Genomic DNA, 23,298 nt, shown 5'->3' on the forward strand with positions numbered 1-23,298 from the left:
CTCCCTCCCCACAGCCTACCCCCTAACCTCCCCGGGTGGTACCTAAACCTTAATCCCCCCCCCCCCCTTCCCCAATCTAAACCTTCACACCCCCAGCATACTTATGTTTGGGAAGCCAACAGTCGGAATTCCGTCACCGGCATTGTGATCGATGACGGTATCTCGGCGTTGGTATTCTCACTAGTGTCGGGGTTATGGCGTTGGTATTCCAACTGTCGGCATCCTGAATGCCAGTATGGTGACCATATCCCATGCTTGCAATTTAATAACATGTTGGAAGATCTGGTTGTAGCGTGTACCTGTCACCTACGCACAGTAACAGCAGACATTGTACTTGTTCATTATCCAGGATCAACTGACATACCTGAGGCATGAGCCACTTCATGGAGGCATCTATTCCTTATATTAGCTAATAATAATGTTGCATATTCATTTGCTGGTGATATTTCTGTTCTTAAATGTGACAATAGATATAATCAGACGCCGCACATGCGCAAATCTTGGCTTCTATGGACTGCATTGGCTGGAGCCCAAAGAAGCCGAATTGGGCTGCACGAAAGACAGAGAGTAGCTTCCTTCAGGAAATCAGCTCTCTGCCTATTGCAGCACGGTCTGGCAGTCCTGGAGGGAGAAAACACCTCCTAATGGGACTGCCTGTAGTGTCAGTGACTGACAGGTAGGACTTCCAGTAGGAAGTCACTGCCAGTCACAGTGAAGCCAGTGCAGTCACGGACTGCATCTAACTTTACTGACACTGAGCTGGGTTGTGGATTTTACTTAGGGGAAGGGGGGCTGCAGTCCTGTAGCCCACAGGTAAAATCCTCCACTGCTCACAATGTTAAATTCAGGGCGGATTAGTGTTTAGTGCGAAGTTGAGGTCAATGGGTGTAATTTAGACTGGATCGCTGCCACAGCGTGCGCACCCCGGGAGCCTAGTGAGATGCCAAAAGCATCTCAGAGCTGCGATTTCCTCTGCCTGAATGACAGAACGTTGGCGGGGCACAGTTCGGATAACGCAGGCATGTCCAGACCGTTGTGGGGGTGGGCTGCGGTGGCTGCGTGACTTCACACACAGCCGATGTGACCCGGGACGCAGCAGGTAGCCACCTGCCAGCGTGCAGGAGCTGCGCTGGCAGGGAGCTACTCGCCGTGTGCGGCGCATCGCAGCTGTGCGATGTTCTTGCACCCTTGCGGAGGTGGGGTGGGGGGTAGGACCTGACATGCAAGGCAGACTAGCCCTGTGCTGGGCGTCCCCCCACATGTCAGAGAAACTTATCACAGATCTGAATTAGGCCCAAAGAGGATTATTAAAATGAGAGAAAAGGTTGTTCCATATGATTGGTTGCGGTTTCATTCATATTGCATTATGCTAACTCTAATAATAGTTAAGGCAAGCGTTGTCCCTGTTGTTTGGCATAAAGGGGGAGATGCATCAAACCTTTTGAAAGAGATAAAGTGGAGAAGTTGCCCATAGCAACCAACCAGCTTCTAGCTATGATGTATCTAGCACAGTCTATACAATTACAGTAGCTGATTGGTTCATAAGGGAAACTTTTCCACTTTATCTCTCTTAAAGGTTTGATACATCTCCCCAAATATGAGTTGTGAGCATATATGGTCGATATGCACCTGGTCGACAGGGTGAAAAGGTCAACATGTAAAAGGTATACACCTGAAAAGATTAACAAGTACAAGAGGTTAACACAGAAGGGTCGACATAGAAATGGTCAACACACGCTTTTTTTGTTTGTTTTTTGGGTGTCATTTTATATGTTGAACCATGTGAAAGCCAAATTAGTGGAAACGTGTGACTCATCGGCTCGCTTTGCTCGCCACGCGTCGGACAGGTTACTATTCCCAATTGTAGTCCACGTGGATGGTACAGTATGAAAAAGGTGGGAAAAAAATTATTAAAAAACAAACAAAAAAAACATATGTTGTCCATATATGGGGTTTGCCTATTTACTGTCAACCTACCATCTGGATGCTGTTTTGCATAATGAGAACTGTGGGGACTATAGTTTGGGTGGAGTTTCGGTTATATCCCACCAACCCTAAACCACAGCAGTATTTACTATACTGTATATGTTTATCAGGAGGCCCAGACCATATACTCTCAAGCGGTTAGTCAAGCCTCTGTGACAGCTGGTCACACCCCCTCTGGAAACTGGCCATGCCCCATGCATGGGCCCCTACCACTGCATTGTCCCAGGGGGCCCTTCATGCCCCAGTCCGACACTGGAGATAATTAGGTACAGTACCACTAAGAATTAAAATTTACTTGCATCACTGTTAAAAGGTATTTGTATTGATGTGGAGGTCAAAGGGGATTAGTATTGGCATGGAAGCCAAAGTGGTTAGTACTGGTGAGGAGGTCAAAGGGGCATAATATTGGTGTGTAGGTCATAGGGGATTAATATTGCTGTGGAAATCAAAGGGGGGTTAGCATTAGTGCGTAGGTCAATTATGAGATTAGTGTAAGTGTAGTGTTGAGATCAAATGGGGGATTAGTGTTGGTATGAATGTCATAGAGGGATCAGTGTTGGTGTGGAGTGGAAATCTAAAGGGGATTAACGTTAGTGTGGGGATTTAAGAGGGATTAGCGTTGGTGTGTAAATCATAGGGAGATTATCTGTTGTGTTACCTCAGTGACAGTGGTCCCGATTCACAGATGTACGCATATCAATGGGTAATGTGATCTCAGATATTTACTAAACTGCACATGCACAGGACCTGTTCTGGGCACATGCAGATTGGGTCCTGCAAAGTTGGATGCAGTGCCAACTAAGGTGCAGCCAGCTGGGGGCAGTGAATGGGCAGCGATCCCAAAAACGGGGCGTCAGCCCCATTTTCTGAGAGTGCGTCTTCTAACACACTGGCTTCAGCTACAGAGCTGGGACGGCCACTCTGAGTAGCTTAAAGGTGGGTACACACTAGTAGATATATCTGCAGATCAACTGATCTGCAGATATATCTATGGACGGATCGGGCAGTGTGCTGTGCATACACACTGCCCGATCCGTCGGGGACTGACGTCATGAACTGGGCGGGCGTGTACACACGCCCACCCAGTTCAGCTGTCACACACAGCGACGCGCCAATATATCAGTAGATATATTGGCCGTCGGCTGTGCTGCGCGGCCGACGCGATACGTCTGTGAACGATGGAGTTCACAGACGTATCGGCCGTACACACTGGCCGACGGTCCCGCGATATATCGGCCGTTCAAGAGAACGGCCGATATATCGACCAGTGTGTACGGGCCTTAAGGCTTACTCAGATGGCTGATGCTGCGACCAATGGTTGAGATGGTGATTCAATGGAAGATGCAGGACTCGGATCTGCAATGGCGGCAGGGGGCATGTTTTGTCCTCCTGCATTATTAGCATATTTTACCATCACTGCTGCATCCAAAGACGCAGCAGCAATTATTTATTTATTATTAGCAGTTTCTTATATAGCGCAGCATATTCCGGTGCGCTTTACAATTAGAACAACAGTTATAGAACAAAACTGGGCAATGACAGACAGACATAGAGGATTGCAATGCAAATGCTGTCTCTGATTATTATTTTATTGCTTGTTTTTTTACAGCATCTTCAAAATTATACAAATGACTCCTCTTTGGAATGTGTGTACTAAACGTCCTTTATCTTTAGTTGGTGAGATACTGTACATAGGAGATACTTTTATATGAAACCACCAGCACATAACAATCCTTGTGTGTGTATGTCTGTATTTACGCAGCGGGCTACTCTGTATGAATCAGTGCAGCATCTATAAATAACAAAGGAAACAATATGGTTTGCTATAAATGTGTAAGAGACTCATGAATATATATATATATATATATATATATATATATATATATATAATGTTTAGGGCTGCACTTTCATTTTATGCCATGGCATCAAATCCCTCTGGGGGAATCAGGGAGAGCTAATTGGCAAAGAATGTATAATGAGCTGGAATGACGATACAGAATTAATTAGTCAATAATGTGGTATATAAATTCACACAGTGTTTGGGGGGAGGAGGGGAGGTATCTCAAAGTTAACACACCTCTATGTCTATGAAGCAAAAAGCATGTTCTGATTACCGGTGTAGAGGAGGAGGAGGAGGAGGAGGAGGAGGAGGAGGGGAGTCTGGGGGGAAAATAGTGAGAGATGAAAAGGATGAATGGGATTATATGGCCATAGGGAGAAAAACGCTATAATACAGCATAAATGATGCAACTGCTGTACCAGATTTAGCTATACAGCTAGGAATCCCTTTACCACCTAGCCCGGTAGCGGCCAAAACCCCTGCACTAACCTCTGCATGTCCCACTGTCCACAACTGTGAGGAATTGAATGAGTGATGGGTCACCTCAGGTTTGCGAGTATTTCGATCAAGTTAATAGAAAAATGAATGATACATATTTAACACATCATAAACATGATATACCCCCTCTCATTATTGATTCTGGTCCTCAGAGACTTTGAAGTGATATTCTCACTCTTTCAACTATGAGCATTTACAGAAGGATTTCCAAACCAGCAAACGGTTGTACAGAGTGTTGTCTTTGTACCCGGGAGCCGTTCCAGACGCTGAGATGTAGGCATGCTCCTTGTTTTGTATGAGGCACATTAGCGGGATTAGATAATGTACTGCACACCCACATGATTTTCTGTTCTTACACCACCTTTACTGCATTACCTGCCAAACACCTCATGTGTAATACTAGTAATACCGCTTTCAGACAAGTGACTTGGGAATTTGCCGGGTCTAGCAAGCCAGCAAATTCCCGGGTCTTAGCTCTGTGACCCTGGTCGGGAGCAGGGTCGTGGTCCCGGGACTTAGAGATCTACAGTATTTACTAAGCCTTGGATGGAGATAAAAGGAATGAAGATAAAGTACCAGCCAATCAGCTCCTAGCTGCCATGTCACAGGCTGTATTTGAAAAATGACAGTTAGGAGCCGATTGGCTGGTACTTTATCTCTGACCACTTTATCTCCATCCAAGGCTTAGTAAATAGAACCCTCAGTCCAGGGTTGTTTCCTCTCACACATGCAGAAATCCTGGGATGATGCGCATTCACGCACAAAAACCTGGGATATAGCTTCCTGTTTAAAAGGGGTATATAAGATGCTGGACCACAGATCTCTGGTATTGAGGCAGGAAGTGTACATCAATCTCTAGAGTGCGTTTCAGTTTTTCTAGTGTTTGAAGACAATGACATGTCTCATTCCAAAGGGGGGCTGAAGTAAGAGACGTTGTTGTCTTAAGAAGTTCAAAGGAACATCCTCTTCATTTAATCCACCTGTTTCTCCTGGATTCTGTGTATTGTAGCTGATCAATGAGGGCCTGAGAGACCAGGATGTTACTCTTAAATTCTTTGCACATGATTATTGGAGACATAAGTCAATGACTTGTTTGCAGATATTATTCTAGATCACAGGACCGAGAAAGTGTTTTCTATGTACAGGAATCAGTGTCTGCTCATTGACAGGTGATGTCCGCATTTATCAAGCACTGTCACACTGTGACACAATGAGAAATGAACAACATAAATGGGCCAAATGTAATAGAGTGAGAGTTTCAGAAAATGAGAGATTTGGTAAGTTTTCATTTTTTTTTAAAGTGGCAATCATTCACACTGCAAAACCAGGTTGATCTTGCTGCGTAAATGATTGCTACTTTAAAAAAAAAAAAACCTGCAAAACCTTACCAAATCTCTCACTTTCTGAAACTCTCACTATATTACATTTGGCCCAATATGTCAGTGTCCATACATACTGAATAAACAAACCAGTCCCATTCCTCATTACACGTTTTGCAAATGGCTAGAACAAGCGTTCCCAACCTCAGTCCTCATGCTGCAATTCCAGGTTTTAGTGCTATCCATGCATGAGCACAGGTGACTTAATTAGTATCTCACTTATTTTGATTTAACAATCTATGCTAAAGCCTGGATATCACTATAACCTGCACTGTTATACCCCTTTTCCCCGGTTATTGCACCTGAACCCAGGATTTTTGTCAGTGGAAATGTCTCAACCCAGATCTAGTCACCCGGGACTCTAACCCTGCTAGAGAGCCGGGAAGGGTTTAGTGTAAACGGGTAACCCGGATTGATCTGACCCGGGCCCAGTTTACAGCATAGGAAGAGCCGGAGCTTGGGGATGATCTGTGCAGTGACATCATCGACCCGCTAAGAAGCTGGATCCAGTCGCATATCTGAAATGGGTCTCAGCCGGGTCGCATCCATGTACAAAATTTCAGGTGCCACCCGGCATTTTGATCTAAAGGGGGTATTAGGGGTCTATTCAATTCAAGTCGGAATTGCCGTCATGTTGGAAAAACTGCACTTTCCGACTTTTTTAGGTCGAATCTGGATTTGACCTATTCAAATCAAGTGCCATTTTTCCGACTTGTCAGAAAACACGTGGATCAGCAGATTAGCCACAGATCCATGTATTTTGTCGAATTTGCGGCCATTTTCAACAGGTTTTTGGCCCATTTCCGACAATGCCATTTCGACTTTGTCGAAAATGTGCTAAATCTGTTGAAAACGCCGACCAATTGAATAGTGCAGTTCGGATCCTCTCCGTCGGAGAGGATCCGTCACCAATTGAATGCACTTCTTAGTGTGCCTTGGGGACCGAGGTTGGGAATGCCTGCACTAGAAAGACAAGCAGTACACCAGACATCTATTGTACAGCATGCAGATCATTGAATTGTTTAATCACTTTCTGTGCCATGGATCGTTAATCTACTGAAGATACCTCTGACCTTGCGCTCTTCATAATCACCTACTAAATTGGGCTAAGGTCCTCACAGCAATCCAAATGACAGTGGTCGTTTACTTCTGCAACACATCGTCACTGTAGTGAAAGCCAGGTTATTTTATCCCTTTATCACAGCAGGTTTGTAGGTTAAGTTGTACATAGGATGGATATTACATTGCATGCATTTGTGAATGTTATTATTAGCCGCCCTTAAAAGTGGTGCCCACTTTTGGATAACCCCTTCTTATTCTACAGTGATCTGCACCGTTTCCTGCTTACACAGGGCAGTTTTAAATGGATTAGCTCCACAGTACTGGGACTGAGCATCGAGCAGCATTCTTTGATATGGTCGGCGGGTATGTTTCGCGTAGAGCCCCTGATTGCATTGGACACTGGTCGTGATGGTTACACACCATAAGACTAAACTAACTTTGGCTCTATGGGACAAGGAAACTTTGTTCTAGATGGAGATGTATCCCAGCTAGAGAGAGATAAAGTACCAACCAATCAGGTCCTAACTTTTTAAACACAGTCTGAAAAGTGACTGTTAGTAATTGATTGGTTGGTTGGTACTTTATCAATCTATACATTATCTGTCTCCAAGCTTTGATAAATCTTCCCCTAAGTCAGTATAACGTCTCTATACCAAGTTAGGAATGCCTTGCCAAATATCCTAAGTTAGGTTTATCTTAAACCAGATAACAAAGATGACAAATTCTGTGTTTCCTGCCCGACGTCTCTTGTGTGCTCCAGTCACATCTGTTGCACAGCAGGAGTTTATGACATACAGACAGCCATGTACTAGGAAACATTTTATAGGAACGAGGGGTATTTTCAGCAACCCCAGTCTGCTGTACGTTCCTTAGCATATGCAACATGAATCAGTCAATAGAATGCCAGTTGTACACATAACAATTTATAGAATCAGGGATTTCTTTCTCACAGAAGATACACTGTCCCAAGAATATGTATTTTTGCATACAAAGGACTAAACAGAGACAGGAGTCAAATAGCCACTGATCCCACAGGGAATTGTTAACATTCTCCTTTCAGGAGCCACATGAAAGGAACACAGAACGAGGCGAAGTTGGACACCAAACACTCAGTCAAATGCCTCTTGGATCAGAGAAATTTAAGGCCACTTCTGAGAAAGCTGGAGATTGCGCAGAGCAAAAACACATTGGTCTGAGTCCTGGGTAGCGGATAGGTGAGGAGAGCAGGCAGCGTCCTATTTCGAAGAGCAGTAAGGCACTCACACTTTGCAGCGTAACCCACTTTCACCCGAAAAGCAGCACAATCACTGTTCTCCGGAAGGACTTGAAACGTTGGTGACTCAAAGCCTTCACAAAGGCAAAAATACAATGAGAATATGTAATGCGATACCCATTATGTTATGTTGCCAACCAAAATGTAAAGAATGTCTAATTCCTCTGGTTTTTAGCATTGATTCTAGTTCACGGTGCATCAGGTTACCTACAGTATGTGTGTATTATTTGTCATGTATACTGCAAAAAAAAAATGTGGCTAATGTTAACATTATCTAATCATTTAACGGAAATTTTACATTAAAGATCATTTTACAGCTATTTTCGTACCAAGGGAGTATGATACAGACATTAAGGTCTAGGCTGCAGACACTGCTGGTTACAGTTACAATGCCTTGGATCGTAATCAGTGGTTTTATCGTTTTGGAGAACGTTATTACCTGTGCCTGCAGCTAGCCACCAGATAAGGAACACATAATCATTCACATTGTCTAAGGGCGTCTGGCTAATGCTGACATGATCATGTTGATGACATCATCTATGACATGTATATACTTAATACAGTATATAATAAAAACCCACCTTAAATGAGACTGAATGAGTTAATGGGCACAGTGGGTACGATACATGCTTTCCTCTCAAACCATTCAGCACTCTGCTCCCCTATGAACCCAGTGGAGCAATGAGCTGATGAGTTTTTGTCTGGGGTCTACTACAGAGATACCCCATTCTTACTAGAGTTTCACCGCACCGCATTGAAAGGATTAATCCAATCACAGCCCCCCCTGTTCCTCCGCTTCTGCCTCCTCTCTCCTTCTTCGTCGTTCCCGCCGGGACCTCCAGCACAAAAAAGCAGCCACCAACAACGCCGCCCCAGCTGCCAGTGCCGCCACCGACACTGCCTTGGCAATGTCCATGTGCGGCCCTCGAAATTTAAAGGTGATGCACGTGGCGGCAATGCCAATCACTAAAGCCACAGCCCCAAAGGGGAACACACAGCGATGCCAGGACTTCTCCGCACCTCCTGTAGCCAGTGCCAGCTTGTTGAGGGTGGCCGTAGAGTCTGTGGCTGCCTGCCCTGGATGGGGTGGCGGCGGGCCTGGTTTGGCAGTCTGTAAGCATGATAAAGAGTTAGACTTGCAGACAGTCATAGTCCTTTGCGTGGAGAAAAGGAAGGTTCCCTCCCCACCAGTTTCTGTCTCAAGGTGCAGAAGAGTACTGGGTTCCTCTTCAATGGAATTCGGAAGAAGCAGGTGCCCCTCTATTGTGAGACCTCCAGAGAGGCAGGCAGTGGATCTTTATGTATCCTACTAGCTGATAATCGTGCTGTTTCTCCACGCTTCCTCCACTTGCTCATCACCTGCTCTTCTATTCGCTTTATTGGTGTCAGTCTCCAGAATTAGGCAGCCAGTGTCTGGTGTGTGGCACTCCTGCTGTGCACCCTTTCTTCTTTCTCTATGGTCTCTGTCCCTGCTAATCTCCTTCTCCTTCCACTTGCTCCTCACTGCTCCCCTTCCTCTGCTAGTTCCCTGCTTCTCTGTCTCTCCCTGTCTGTTTTGCTCACTGCTCCTCTCCAGTCTTTCGGCCTATTGGTGGAAGTGCAGGATGGTGGGCGAGACTCCCAGATGCTCGTATTAACCCTTTCCTGTCCCCCTGGCACACTGATTTCAGTGGTGTTGTTGTAATCTGCAACAATTATACAGGGCTGGAAATTTCCACAAATAATAACAAAGCAAAATGTAGCCAATAATAAAACATGTTGCAATGATATCATTCTGATGTTTGTGTGCAATGTACTTTTATACTGGCAGTTTTGCACACAGATCAAGACTGGCATTAGAGTGGCCAGCATCACGGAGAGGGTGGCAGTAATACAAGTCAGTGTATATATACTATTGAAAGGGGACTGTACCTTGTGGTAAGTGAGGGTGGCACAGTTTCTTTTCACCCCAAGAATTAGATCATTCCAAGCATTAGCCAGGGTGGCATGGGTATAACAGTGTAACAGACATTGGGTGCAGAGGGCACAGCGCAGTCTATTATGCTTTTATATTATAACAAATTATTTTGTCTATATTTTCAAAGCGATTCCTCTGCCAGTGTTCCCAACACAGTATGGGGATCTAACGTATATTATACACAGTGCGGGGCTGGAAATCAGCATGACGTAGGCTTTGGGAACACTGAGGCGCATAGATTCCGGGATCAATTATTTTCAGAGGAGTTTACTGACACCACAGTCTGGAAAGGAGTGTGTGCAAATGATGACGCTCATCCAGATAAGCCCTTAAATAATTACTGCATCCAATCGTAACACTTAGCAGGAAAGAGCAACTTTCAGTTTAAACTCAGACATTCAAAATAGGCAAATGTTAAGATTCAGGCAACCAAGACAGTTAGTTACCCAGTTGACCAACAACCTTTAACAGGGGAAACCACCGGTGGGCCCCACTGCTTGGGGGCCCACCTCCTGCTCTATGGATCAGGTTCCAGACTGTGCACTTGAATTATACATTATACATATGTTACCTTATACTGGACTATGGTGTATTTTCTACAGTGCATTGCTGTTACTAATCTGATACATTATCATGCATGCAGCAGCTTAATTTACTGTATATATTTATGAGGGGGCCCAGATGTTGCACTCTCTAATGCTAAGTCAAACCAATGAGGTAAAGGCCACACCCCCTCTGCAGACTGGCCACACCCCGAACAGGGGCCCCTACCACTGCATTTCCCCGGTGGGCCCTACATGCCCCAGTCCGACACTGATCTTTAGGGCTGTGTTACACACTACCCGGTTTACACCGGATGGCAAAAAGCCGGACTAGCTTTGTCCGGCTTTTTTGTCATCCGGCAGAGTCTTTCACACACAACGGCTTTGATCCGTGTGTAATGCTGTGTAAAAACCCATTCACACACACAGTTCACTGCATACAAGGACGGCACGGTCCCGGCACGGTAGCCAGACTTTTCAGTGGATATTTCCGGCTGCAGCCCGGCAGCCGGGCCAGGACCGTGCCGTGTGAAAGCATCCTACACTATACATTCTTAATTACAATACCGGCACGGGAAAAAGCCATCCGGCTTTTTCCCTGCCGGCAAAAGCCGCCGCGTGTGTAATAGCCCATAAGGGATCCGGTCTCTAGGTCAACAAGACTTAGGTCGACAAGGTCTAGGTCGACCACTGTTGGTCGACAGTAAGTAGGTCGACATGAATTCTAGGTCGACAGGGACTCTAAGTCGACATGTACTAGGTCGACATGACAAACGGTCGACATGAGTTTTTAACTTTTTCTTTTTTTCATTATTTAGAACTTTTTCATACTTTACAATCCACGTGGACTACAGTTGGGAACGGTAACCGGTGCCGAGCGCAGCGAGAGAGGCGCCTTGCCTGAAGCATGGCGAGCGTAGCGACACGGTGCACTAATTGGGGTTCCCGGTCACTATACAAAGAAAACAACACAACCCCCCCAAAAAAAAGCCTCATGTCGACCTTTTTTCATGTCGACCTAATGCATGTCGACCTAGAGTCCCTGTCGACCTAGAAACCATGTCAACCTACTTACTGTCAACCAATAGTGGTCGACTTAGACACTGTCAAGTCTAGTCTATCTAACATACCACACCCGCATTTAAAGGGAAGCTCCACAGTCATATTGGACAGCTGGTACCTCCCCTGGATGTATCGCTGTTTGCCACATCGGGAGTACTGATATTTTAGGGCTTGATCTTGGCCCGATTTCCAGTCGATACAACCAGATTACCGGCTGGATCAATAATAGCACACTTTGCACTGTTTCCGCTATCAGAGGACTGTTTTGCTAATTCTGTCAACAAAGATGACACATATTGCAAATTAGCTATTTAATTTTAAAAGAAAAAGGATGGATCTCCACATTGGCGATTGTGATATATCAATTCACAAGTAGTGATCTCATTATCGATCCAAAAGTTTGATAGGATTTCTTGATTGTCCATCCCTATCCCAAAAGTTGGGAGGTATTTGCACATTCATGCTGTGCTATGGTGGAGATGGATGCAGCACACCATCAATGTGACACAACCACGCCATTACTGTGTTTCAAGCAGGCCTAATTTTCATTAACGGTTGGGAGATCATACTACAGGGGCGGGCCTGACATATATGAGACTACAGTATGGCCTCAGTAAGTATTCTTCCTTCAGCTGCACATGGACCTCCATAAGTCTTCTGCATTTTGTACTTTAGAGTAGCTACTAATGGTATTGGTTTGGTATCTACTGTATATACTTCCCAGCATTTTGTCTTCATGAATCAGTAGAAGACGCAGTCCACTAGTGTTGCTGGGTGTGGCCATGCATCAAAGGGGCATGCCCAACACTTTTAGTGCACGCCCACCCTTGTACCATGATATTTAATGCTTCGCACAACATGGTAGGTGCACATAGCACTCATGCATGAGACTTACCTCACCAATTGACCAGCTGATTGGGACAATGAAGTCCAAATCGGCGAGGTGGGACAAAGCCCTCAAGTCGGGCTTGTCCTGCCTAAATTGTCAAAACATTGGAAAGGTCCTGAACAAATGCGCTGCATTATTTCTCCCCAGCTGTTAAAAGCTGCATTTCATCGTCATGTTTCAGCGGACAAAGAATCCGTAGAACCGCAACTACAGCAGACAGCAGGGAAGCACCAGACAGCAGAGACATAAAAGGGTTAATTACATTACAAGTATGCTCTTATTATTGTAGAACTGAAAAAGATGTCTATGCTAAAAGCCCCATTGACAGAGTAAACTATTTTTTTCCAGGATGAGAGTTTTTTTTTTCTTAATATAATGCTTATTGATTTTTTTTGCTCAGATAGAAAAGGGAGACAAAGAGAACATACATAAAACCAACATTGTGTTACTAAAAATAGCATAAAATAAGTGGTAGGGACCACAAAAAGCTGTTCAAAGGTAATATGGAACAAAGCGGAATGTAAGGGGGCATCGGGGGGGGGCGACGACTATGAAGATGTTAGAAGGGGAAAGCGAAGAGGGAGAGGGATCTCTGGAAGTCACATCAGTCAGGTGGGACCAACTACATAAGAGTTGCTTAACTATGAGATGTAGGGCGGGTTTCAAAGTGGGTCAGCCAGGGATTCCACACTTTTAAGAACTGAGGTCATATATTATACTAGTGATATGCTCGTAAGCATAGATTTGCCATATTTCATTGATTAAGGTGTGAATAGCAGGTGTGTCCGGTAACGGTTGCTTCCAATTGGCTGCTATAAGGTGTCTCGCTGAAAAGATGATGTGCCCAGTACGTTTTTGACAATGTTTGGGGCATCAGGATTCGAACGACACAGAGAGCTGAACATATGAGAGATTAACTGGGAGGGTGATGTGCATCAATGCAGTAATTAAGTAAAAAACGTTACGCCAATACAACTGAATTTAGGGACAGGTCCACCAAATGTGGAAGAGGGTGCCCTACAATCCACAATCTCATACTATCACTGAAACATAATCTTATACTGTAGGAGTTCTCTTTAAGACGAGTACATATGGAGCATCTGGTTAGTATTTTACGGATTTGTATCCAGACCTCGGGTTCAAGCGTCTCTCCCATGTCCATTTCCCAACGACACTCATGTACACATGTACACACACACTTACAAACTAGGGTTAGTTTTTGTTAGGAGCCAATTAACCTACCAGAATATTTTAAAGCTGTCCACAGATGCCGGATAGCTTTATATTTACACTGCAATTTAGATTTCAGTTTGGACACGCTCCAATACCTCCCAACTGTCCCTATTTCAGCAGGATAGTCCCGCATTTTGGACACTGTCTCGCTGTTCCATCTGTGGGCCGCAGTGACCATGGGTGGGGGGAGGTTGGGGGTGCATTTGGTCACTGCTGCTCTGCCCAGTAAAGCAGTAGGTGTTCACTTACTAGATGCCATGCACATGCAGGGAGGTGAGCATGTAGACAGCCCTCTGCTTGGGGAGCTCTGGACACGACCCCAAACGGGGGACGTGCCACAAGGCAAGGCCCTTACCAGAGGCCAGGCCCATTTTACATTCAACATTTGTTGGGAGGTATGCGCTCCTCTCATATTTAGGGGTCTATGTACTGAGCCTTGGAGAGAGATAAAGTGCCAGCCAATCAGCTTGTAACTGCCATATTACTGGCTGTAACATGGCAGCTAGGAGTGGGTTGGTTGGAACTTTGTCTCCGTCCACTTTACCTCTCTCTAAGGCTAGACACCTAAATCTCTCATGTACATGTTATATCTGCCTTACCTGCAGAGCATCATGGTTTTACCCATATGCAGTGTTGTTCTATTTTGCTGTATCAGTCCCATAATGATTCCAAATGTACTTTATGCAATACTAACTGGAGGACCTTGAGGCAAGCTGGTGTCAATTGTTCCAGACATGTTTACAGTATGAGATGTTCTTGTTTACTGTGTAAAACATAAGAGCGCATTGTGACGGGAAGCCTTTGTCTGTGATGAACTTCGCCTGCGTGTAATACCTGTGCAAACAAATTACTTCAGTCACATAAACTGCTGCTTATTGCTACTGCGAGGAGTTATACTCAAGACTTCACTGTTTTCATGGCTCCAAAATACATGTATTTATGTTGTTATACTTTGATTAATAAAATGATTATTCTGATCACTTACAACATTGACTCATAGGAGGGTTAATAGATATGGTTTTAAAATAGAAATAGTATTGTAATTTACTGGTCCACTACTGGTCCCAGCTAGCCCTGTCAAGTCCGATTTAAATGGGTGTCAGGGCATGCTGGCACTTGGAGAATCACAAGTGCCAGCATGCCCTGGCAGACAGGCTCTGCTGGTACATGCAATGCATCCAAGTAGACATCCATTAACTTGAAGAAAAAAAAGTCATATTATTTCTAGCATAGGGAGCCCATCGCAAATACAAGCGGTCATCTCATAAAATGTCAGTGGGAGAGCTCTGATAGGTCAGTGCAAGGGAGCAGGCACTCAATAGAAGAATACCCGTAGTGCTATCAGCACAGGGCTGGTTGTTTCTAGAGAGGGCCTTGCATTTTTTTTTTTGCTGGCCAGGCTTTCCTAGGGCAGGTTGGCATTTTGGTGAGGGTACCCCATGCTGCAAGTGACCCCTGCTGTAGTGTCATCAGTCCTGGCTACCAGCTGATGCTTACAAGCCTAGTGCTCATTCCAGTTTGGGGGGGACTTTTCACAACAACAACAAAAAATCAGGCCTGCATGGGTCCTAGGGACGCATGCAGCACATCTAATCCCAGCCAGTCTTGGTGGTGGGATTGCGGCAGTGACGTGCAATCAGGATTTACCTGTCATGCTCCAGAGTTTTGACTATAAATATGATTAGAATAATACAAGGAAGATATTTATAACTTATATAGTATATATCATCTCTGTATTATTATACAGTATATATCATCTTTGTATTATTATACAGTATATATCATCTTTGTATTGTTCTAATTAAATCTCAACAAATTTGCGGCGCTCTTCTGAAAATACATGGACTGTCAGGGACAGAGCAGGGGTGAGACAGCTGTGAGCTCAGCCTCCCTTATGTCATAGTCAGAAACTGCCTGGAGATATCCAATAATAATGGAAAACACCGCAGCTATCTGCTCTGCCTCACTGAGGGGATGTGGCTTGATGCAGTGTCAGATGACCTTAGGGATGGCCATCGGTGTGCACTGGATCCATATACTAGTTATACTGCACATTGCGCACTTTGTATAATGCCCTCACGAACCATTGTTTTCATATATGTGCGTGTAAATCTGGCTCTAATACTAGCCACTGCCTCCCAGGGCAGTAGAGAGCCAGGCTGGACCCAGGTACTTTTCAGGGGGCGTGACCTAATCGTAGGAGGCGTAGTCATGCACCCTTAGAAATAAATACTGAAAAAATTGTATTTTAAGCACCTCCATGGCCACACTGCATAGAAACATAGAATATGACGGCAGATAAGAAACACTTGGCCCATCTAGTCTGGCCCCCTTTTTTTTTTTTACCATATTTTTATCTCAAACCTTATTTGATCCTTATTTATAAGGATATCCTTATGTCTATCCCATGCATGTTTAAATTGCTCTACTGTCTTAGCCTCTACCACCTCTGATGGGAGGCTATTCCCCTTGTCCACTACCCTTTCTGTGAATTAATTTTTCCTCAAATTTCCCCTGAACCTCCCCCCCTCCAGTCTCAGTGCATGTCCTCGTGTCCCATTGCTTCTCTTCATTTGGAGAATGTTTCCCTCCTGGACTTTGTTAAAACCTTTGATGTATTTGAAAGTTTCTATCATGTCCCCCCTTTCCCTTCTCTGTTCCAAACTATACATATTGAGATCTTTTAGTCTTTCTGTGTATGTTTTGTGATGTAGGCCATGCACCATTTTAGTTGCCCTTCTTTGTACAGTCTCTAATGAATTAATATCCTTTTGAAGATATGGCCTCCAGAATTGAACACAGTATTCCAGATGAGGCCGCACCAATGACCTATACAGTGGCATTATTACTACTTTCTTTCTGCTGCTGATTCCTCTCCCAATGCAGCCAAGCATCTGACTAGTCTTGGCCATTGCTTTGTTACATTGCTTACCTGCCTTTACGTCACCTGAAATAGTGACTCCCAGATCCCTTTCCTACTCAGTAGTTTCCAGTATAGTGCCATTAATTCTATATTTAGCCTTTGGATTTTTGAGACCCAAGTGCATGATGTAGCATTTTTTGGCATTACACTGTAATTGCCACACTCTTGACCATTCCCCTAGTCTACCTAGATACTCAATCATTTGTTTACCCTGTTGCATACCTTTGTGTCATCTGCAAAAAGGCATATTTTCCCTGTAATGCCATTTGCAATGTCACCAATCAAGATATTAAAAAGCACTGGTCCAAGTACAGATCGTTGGGGTACTCCACTGGTGCTGGGCTGAGGAGAAGAGCTGCTGCTGATGCCAGGTAAGGGGGAGGGGGCTCAGGCCCTCACTGGGCCCCTCCATCAGACCTGGGCCCAGGTAATTTGTACCCTACCCCCCTCTCTCGGCACCACTGCTGCCTCCCCAGACCATTGACCTCACTGCACATCACTGGATTGTGGTGTTACCAGAGTGTAGGAACTAATCGATAATGGTGGTTATTCAGGTTTGTTAGCAAACCAAAAAAGCACAATAATGGGCAAACCCATGTTGCACTGCAGGTGGGGCAGATGTAACATGTGCAGAGAGAGTTAGATTTGGCAGGGTTATATTATTTCTGTGCAGGGTAAATACTGGCTGCTTTATTTTTACATTGCAATTTACATTTCAGTTTAAACACACCCCACCCGAATCTAACTCTCTCTGCACATGTTACATCTGCCCCACCTGCAGTGCACATGGGTTTGCCCATTAGTGTGTTTTTTTGGTTTTGCTAACAAACCTGAATAAGGACCATGGCTGGCGGGTTTTAATACAGCATCAAAATCAGGGCTTTGCAAATGCTGAACGCCACAAACCACTGATGCTGACCATCAGTCTATGGGGTATATGCAATTGCGGTCGAATTGCCGCGAAAGTCGAAAAACGGGGCATTTTCGACAAAAAAAAGCATGTCGAATTGGTTTCGACAATGCAATACAGTACTTTTCGTCAAATTACCTGCCGTTTCAGATTCGACTTTTTGTAAATCGACATTTTCAAAATTCGACATGTCTGCAATGGTCAAAATGCGGCTTTTCGACAAAAGTATATTCAATTGAAGATTGTCGATTCGACAACAGTGCTTTTCGACAGTAATTTCATCAATTTCATTCCGCCTCACTTTTGCTTGCGGAATCTAATAAAAAAAATTTAAAAACATGTTTTTTTGTGTTTTTTTTTATTGCTAATAGCATATCTATTTTTATTAGAAGGGATTATGTACTCGGATTGTCTATCTTTGATTCACAAGTATTTTTTAATAGATTTTTAAAAAGAATATTTTTTTCTTCACTCTGCTGAGGGGAATGTACCCATGCTTCAACAGTTTTACCCAGGATACACTTCTGCAAAACCACTCCAGTATTGGACCAGTTTACCCCACTCCACCATGGATGTCCTACTTGTGATGTGGACCTGAACCACCGCCATGTTAGAGTCACTCTTTCAGGTGAGATGTATTGGCCAAAACTCCATCTTGTCTGAGTAACCATTGTGTATATGCGCAGTGTTGCTGGGACCTTTTGTTCTTTCCCAGGGTGGAGGAAACACTCTCAGATTACCTCCTTCTTCTCTTCCACAGGTCTTGTGGAGTATCCTTCCCGATTTGCAGGAACCAGCGTGGATGAAGGGACCGGACAGTTCCCCTGCTGTACCATGGGTGAACTACTTGGGATGTGAACCTGAACCTCCGCCATGTTGCAGACACCCCCCCACCCACCCCCCCCCCAGGTGAGATGTTTTGCCCAAAACTCCCTCTTGTCTAAAAGTAACCCAGGCATGTCCCAACTGCGGCCCTACGGCACTTGCAAAACTGCATATCCAATCATGCTCTGACACAGCAATGCTTACCCTGTGTCAGGGCATGCTTGGATGTGTAGTTTCTCAAGTGCCGGAGAGTTGCATTTGGGACAAAGGCCAATGTAACCTGCTTGTGTTAAGTGTCGCTTGTACCTTGTCTTTGGATGACACCATACTATTCTCTTCCACAGGTCTTGCGGAGTATCCTTCAAGGTGCAGGAACCAGCGTGGATGAAGGGACCGGACAGTTCCCCTGCTGTACCATGGGTGACCTACTTGGGATGTGGACCTGAACCTCCGCCATGCTGCAGACACCCCCCCCCCCCCCCCCCCCTCAGGTGAGATGTTTTGTCCAAAACTCCCTCTTGTCTAAAAGTAACCCAGGCATGTCCCAACTGCGGCCCTCCGGCATTTGCAAAACTGCATATCCAATCATGCTCTGACACAGCAATGCTTACGCTGTGTCAGGGCATGCTTGGATGTGTAGTTTCTCAAGTGCCGGAGGGTTGCATTTGGGACAAAGGCCAATGTAACCTGCTTGTGTTAAGTGTTGCTTGTACCTTGTCTTTGGATGACACCATACTATTCTCTTCCACAGGTCTTGCGGAGTATCCTTCAAGGTGAAGGAACCAGCGTGGATGAAGGGACCGGACAGTTCCCCTGCTGTACCATGGGCAACCTACCACAATACCACTGCATCTCTGAAATGCCCTATTTTACATTTTATTCACTAATAATTTAAAGAAAAACTACACAAAACTTCTCATTTTAAAGATTTATTGAAGAATTAAAATATTTTTTTTTTAATTAAAAAAATAAAATGTAATAAAAACAAAAAAAGTAGTGTGTTCTTCTTTAAATTCTTTTCTTGTGTAGAGATCTGTGAAATAAAATAAAAAATCCATATTAAAGTAAAGACACTATTGATGTCATGTTCATTTCTTTCCCAAGAACATTTGTGGAATCACACAGCCCAGCATGACCCATTGCTGGACTGTGTTGTTCCCCAAGTGCAGGCGGTCAAAAGTGGCAGAGTGGTGTCAGCGGTCAGCACTTTGACACGCCTGCACTTGGGGAACCACACAGCCCAGCATGACCCATTGCTGGGCTGTGTTGTTCCCCAAGTGCAGGCGGTCAAAAGTGGCAGAGTGGTGTCAGCGGTCAGCACTTTGACACGCCTGCACTTGGGGAACCACACAGCCCAGCATGACCCATTGCTGGACTGTGTTGTTCCCCAAGTGCAGGCGGTCAAAAGTGGCAGAGTGGTGTCAGTGGTCAGCACTTTGACACGCCTGCACTTGTGGAACCACACAGCCCAGCATGACCCATTGCTGGGCTGTGTTGTTCCCCAAGTGTAGGCGGTCAAAAGTGGCAGAGTGGTGTCAGTGGTCAGCACTTTGACACGCCTGCACTTGGGGAACCACACAGCCCAGCATGACCCATTGCTGGACTGTGTTGTTCCCCAAGTGCAGGCGGTCCAAAGTTTCTTGAATATATACATTGAAATATGGCTTTACTCACCTTGGTACGCACAACACGAACTACGCCGTCCACTTCAATTTTCCACCCAATCCTAGGAAGAAGCCAAAAATAAACACTAGTGAATGGTAAATTCACACAACAGTGAAAGCCTATTTTACACCAATACAAAAAGGATAAAAAAAAAAAAAAAAAGTGGTATCAGAATAGCTCTTTGGCCCATCATACATGTAACCACAAGGAGCTTTCATCAGTTACCACACGCGCCCGCATACATGCCCGCGCATGTATGCCTAGACATAAAGCTCCTTGGTAGTATCCGGTCGGGGGTGGGGGAGCCAAACACACATATAACACAATATTAAGAAAAGAAAAAAACTAATGGGAGGGGGAGAAAGGGAAACATGAAAAACATGAGTAAATAATAAAACAATACGACCGGGCTTATGGTGGTTGTTGGCCATCCGGATCCTCTTCTTCCTCTTGATGTGGCGTCGATGCCCTGGGCGGCTGTGGGGTGTGTTGAATTGGCCTCGGTGGCCGTGCTGGTGTAGACGTGGCGGCCAGTGGTGGAGGCATCTGGTAGGGGTGGTACATCCCTGTATATCCTTGGTACAGCTGTCACTGTCCGTACCAGGATCATGGTGGAGCAAGGGCAGCAGGCGTCAGTGTGGCTTGTGGTGGCGGATGTGGTGGTTCACCAGCGTGTTGTTGAGCTGGCTCTGGGAGCTTATCATAGATCATCTGTAGCGTTGTTGCGATGATCTGTTGGCTGGATGCGGAATGTCGATGGCTCTCCGACATGTTGTCAACGCTGTGTGCCAGGCATGATGTGTTATCCACCAGCCGGTTGATGGATGTGGCCAGAACGTGAAGGATGTCCATAGTCTCCCTGTGATCTTCTCGTCTGGTCTTTTGCGTTTCTGCCGTGCTGTCGGCAAGAGCCTTTTGCATGTCAACCAAACCGTTTGCCATCTTATCCATAGTCTTCTCAATGGCGTCCAGTCTGGTTCCAACGACAACCCGAAAACTATCCTGGCTGACATTCATCTCTGCTGCCAGGGTGTGTACCCTCTGAACATTTGAGGGATCCTGCCCTTGCTGGACGTCTGCCACCAATTGCATTTGTGAAGCTGAAAAGAAAATTAGAAATTAGTATACCCATTCATACATTTGTTTGAAGGTTCACAATTTGATAAATACTCACACAGGGATGTAGAAACAGCGGACTGCTGCACTTCCACCTCATCGTCCGACGAATCCTGTAGGAGATCCGACCTGAAGAAGGGACCAATCCCCGACGCAAGTCCGCTGCTGGTCCGTGGCACCTCTGTTTGCAAAAGAAAAAAAAAATAAAGTTAATAAACTATACAAAAATGGCGAACAACCCCCCCCCCAAAAAAAAAAAAAAAAATAAAGAAAAATAAAAACCTCCATCCGGTGGTGCCGCTGCTCCTGGAGCTTCACTTGTCCTCAATTCTGGAGACTTTTCAAGGGTATGGCTGGATATGTCTGCACGGCTGTCTTCAAACCCAAGTAAAGTCTCGTCCGTTAACCCTGTAGACTCAAACAGTTCGGGTGATGGGTCCACAAGGGTAGTGTCTTGTTGAGGCTCTTCGGTCACAGTCCCAGAGCTCCTGGAGAGATGACGAGCTGATGATGGCCTGCGCGTAGGAGATGTAGTTTGGCGCCCAGCTGGTGGTGTGGTCGCCGACGGTGTCTGGCGTGTAGGTGACGTTCTGCGCGCTGATGTCTGGCGCGCAGGTGATGGTCTGCACGCTGACGATGTCTGGCGCGCAGGTGACTTTCTGCGCGCTGACGATGTGTGGCGCGCAGGTGATGATCTGCGCACTACTGATGCTTGCTGCGCAGGTAATGGTCCGCGCGCTGCTGCCGATGCCTGCTACGCAGGTGATGGTCCGCACGCTGGCGATGTCCTGCGCGCAGGTGATGTCCTCTGGGCAGGCGTGTCTGGGGAAAAAGAACAAACACATTAGCAAATAAAAAAAATTAAAAAAAAGATTAGTGCAGCTCATCTGAATGTATTCTTACCATCAGGCCTCCTTTTGGACTGCTTGTCTCCCGCCGTCTTCCGTCTTCTGGGCGGTTCTTCCTCCTCGGGAAAGCCAGCAGGACGGCTAGAGTCCACACCTCCGCGAACTCCTTGGACCATGACAGGGTTCATGCGCCTTTTACTAACGTTCCCCCAGGGTAGCTACTTCAGATTGAGAGCCGGACCACCTCCCGTAGCTGTCTCATGTCGGCGCTGAGTCCCCATCTTCTTCTTGGTCTGTCTGCGGCAATCACTGTACCGCTTCATGCAGTTTCTGGTGCTCCGGCGGTTTCCAGATACTGCAGTGACTTGTCTCGCGATGGCATCCCAGATGTTTTGCTTGGTCTTAGCTGCTGTGGTCTGTGCCCTTGGTCCATACAGAACGTTGTAGGACCTGTCGACGCCATCCACTAGTGCACAGTTTTCCGCCTCAGTGTATCTGGGTCCACGCGGCTTCTTCGGTCCTGCGTCTTCACCAGAGGCTTCCTCCTCTGACTGATCCTCTGGCTGGCTTCTTGCCTTTAGGGCTAAAAAAAAAACACATGCATTTAATAAGATCGGTATGTACCTGTGAGTGTGTCAGTATCCCTGGCAGTGCGCAAAGATACCTGTAGGTGTGCATGGCAGTGCGCAAACTAGGGTGTGTCAAGTTGGATGCTATTGTGTCTGCAGGTGTTGTCAGTATTTACCTGTGTAGGCCTTTTCTTTTTCTTTTGCTTCTGTCTTTGGTCCCTTGACGACCGCGGCTGGTCACTGCATGCCTGGTCGGTCGTATCCTCCTCCTGGGTCGGCTCCCACTCCTCATTGCTGTGCAGGGAAAGTTCTTATGAGGGGTGGGGGTAAGGGGGGGATCGGGGCCGCTTGTCCCTGGACATCTCTGTTGTAAAAAGAAAGAAAAATAATTATTTTTACAAATTTCACACACATTACATAATTACATGCAACCACACGTCATGCTGCTGGGACCCCAGTGCTCAAGCAGGACCAAACACAACCCAAAAAAAATGAAACATTGAAAAAAACCTCAGCCAAACAAGCCAAAAACCCCTTACAAGCATCCCTGCATATGCTGGAGGTCAACCAGTGCTAAAAAAGGAGCAAAAAAACATGTTTTGGAAACAAACTACAGCACGTCGGCCACATGGCAGATACCGACACAGTCAAAGTCAGCCCAAACAAGGCCAAAATTACCTCCAGCATGTGCAGGGATGCACCAGTGCTGAAATAGGAGCAA

The 23,298-nt window shown here is 45.6% G+C and overlaps 1 protein-coding gene and 1 long non-coding RNA gene across 7 annotated transcripts in view; one reads left to right on the forward strand and one right to left on the reverse strand.

Annotated features, from left to right (window-relative positions):
- Window positions 1-23,298, forward strand: part of LOC134945414 (uncharacterized) — a 94,513-nt gene that overhangs the window by 52,986 nt on the left and 18,229 nt on the right. For 2 of the 6 annotated variants that reach the window (XR_010182118.1, XR_010182114.1), the window contains 3 exons: window positions 18,036-18,182; window positions 18,315-18,463; window positions 18,724-18,858. The exons of 1 other annotated variant lie outside the window; for it this stretch is intronic. The gene's annotated coding sequence lies outside the window, so the exon portion shown is untranslated. Of the gene's footprint in view, window positions 1-18,035; window positions 18,183-18,314; window positions 18,464-18,723; window positions 18,859-23,298 lie in introns of those variants that run through there. 3 more of the 6 variants (XR_010182116.1, XR_010182115.1, XR_010182117.1) reach the window with 2 other exon arrangements.
- On the reverse strand, window positions 7,673-9,701 carry LOC134945413 (uncharacterized). Its single transcript, XR_010182113.1, has 2 exons — window positions 8,620-9,701; window positions 7,673-8,112 (listed from the first exon to the last, which is right to left on the reverse strand). It is a non-coding gene; the product is annotated as an uncharacterized LOC134945413 (long non-coding RNA).

The sequence above is a fragment of the Pseudophryne corroboree genome, chromosome 7 (assembly GCF_028390025.1).
Source record: "Pseudophryne corroboree isolate aPseCor3 chromosome 7, aPseCor3.hap2, whole genome shotgun sequence".
NCBI classification, from domain to species: domain Eukaryota; kingdom Metazoa; phylum Chordata; class Amphibia; order Anura; family Myobatrachidae; genus Pseudophryne; species Pseudophryne corroboree.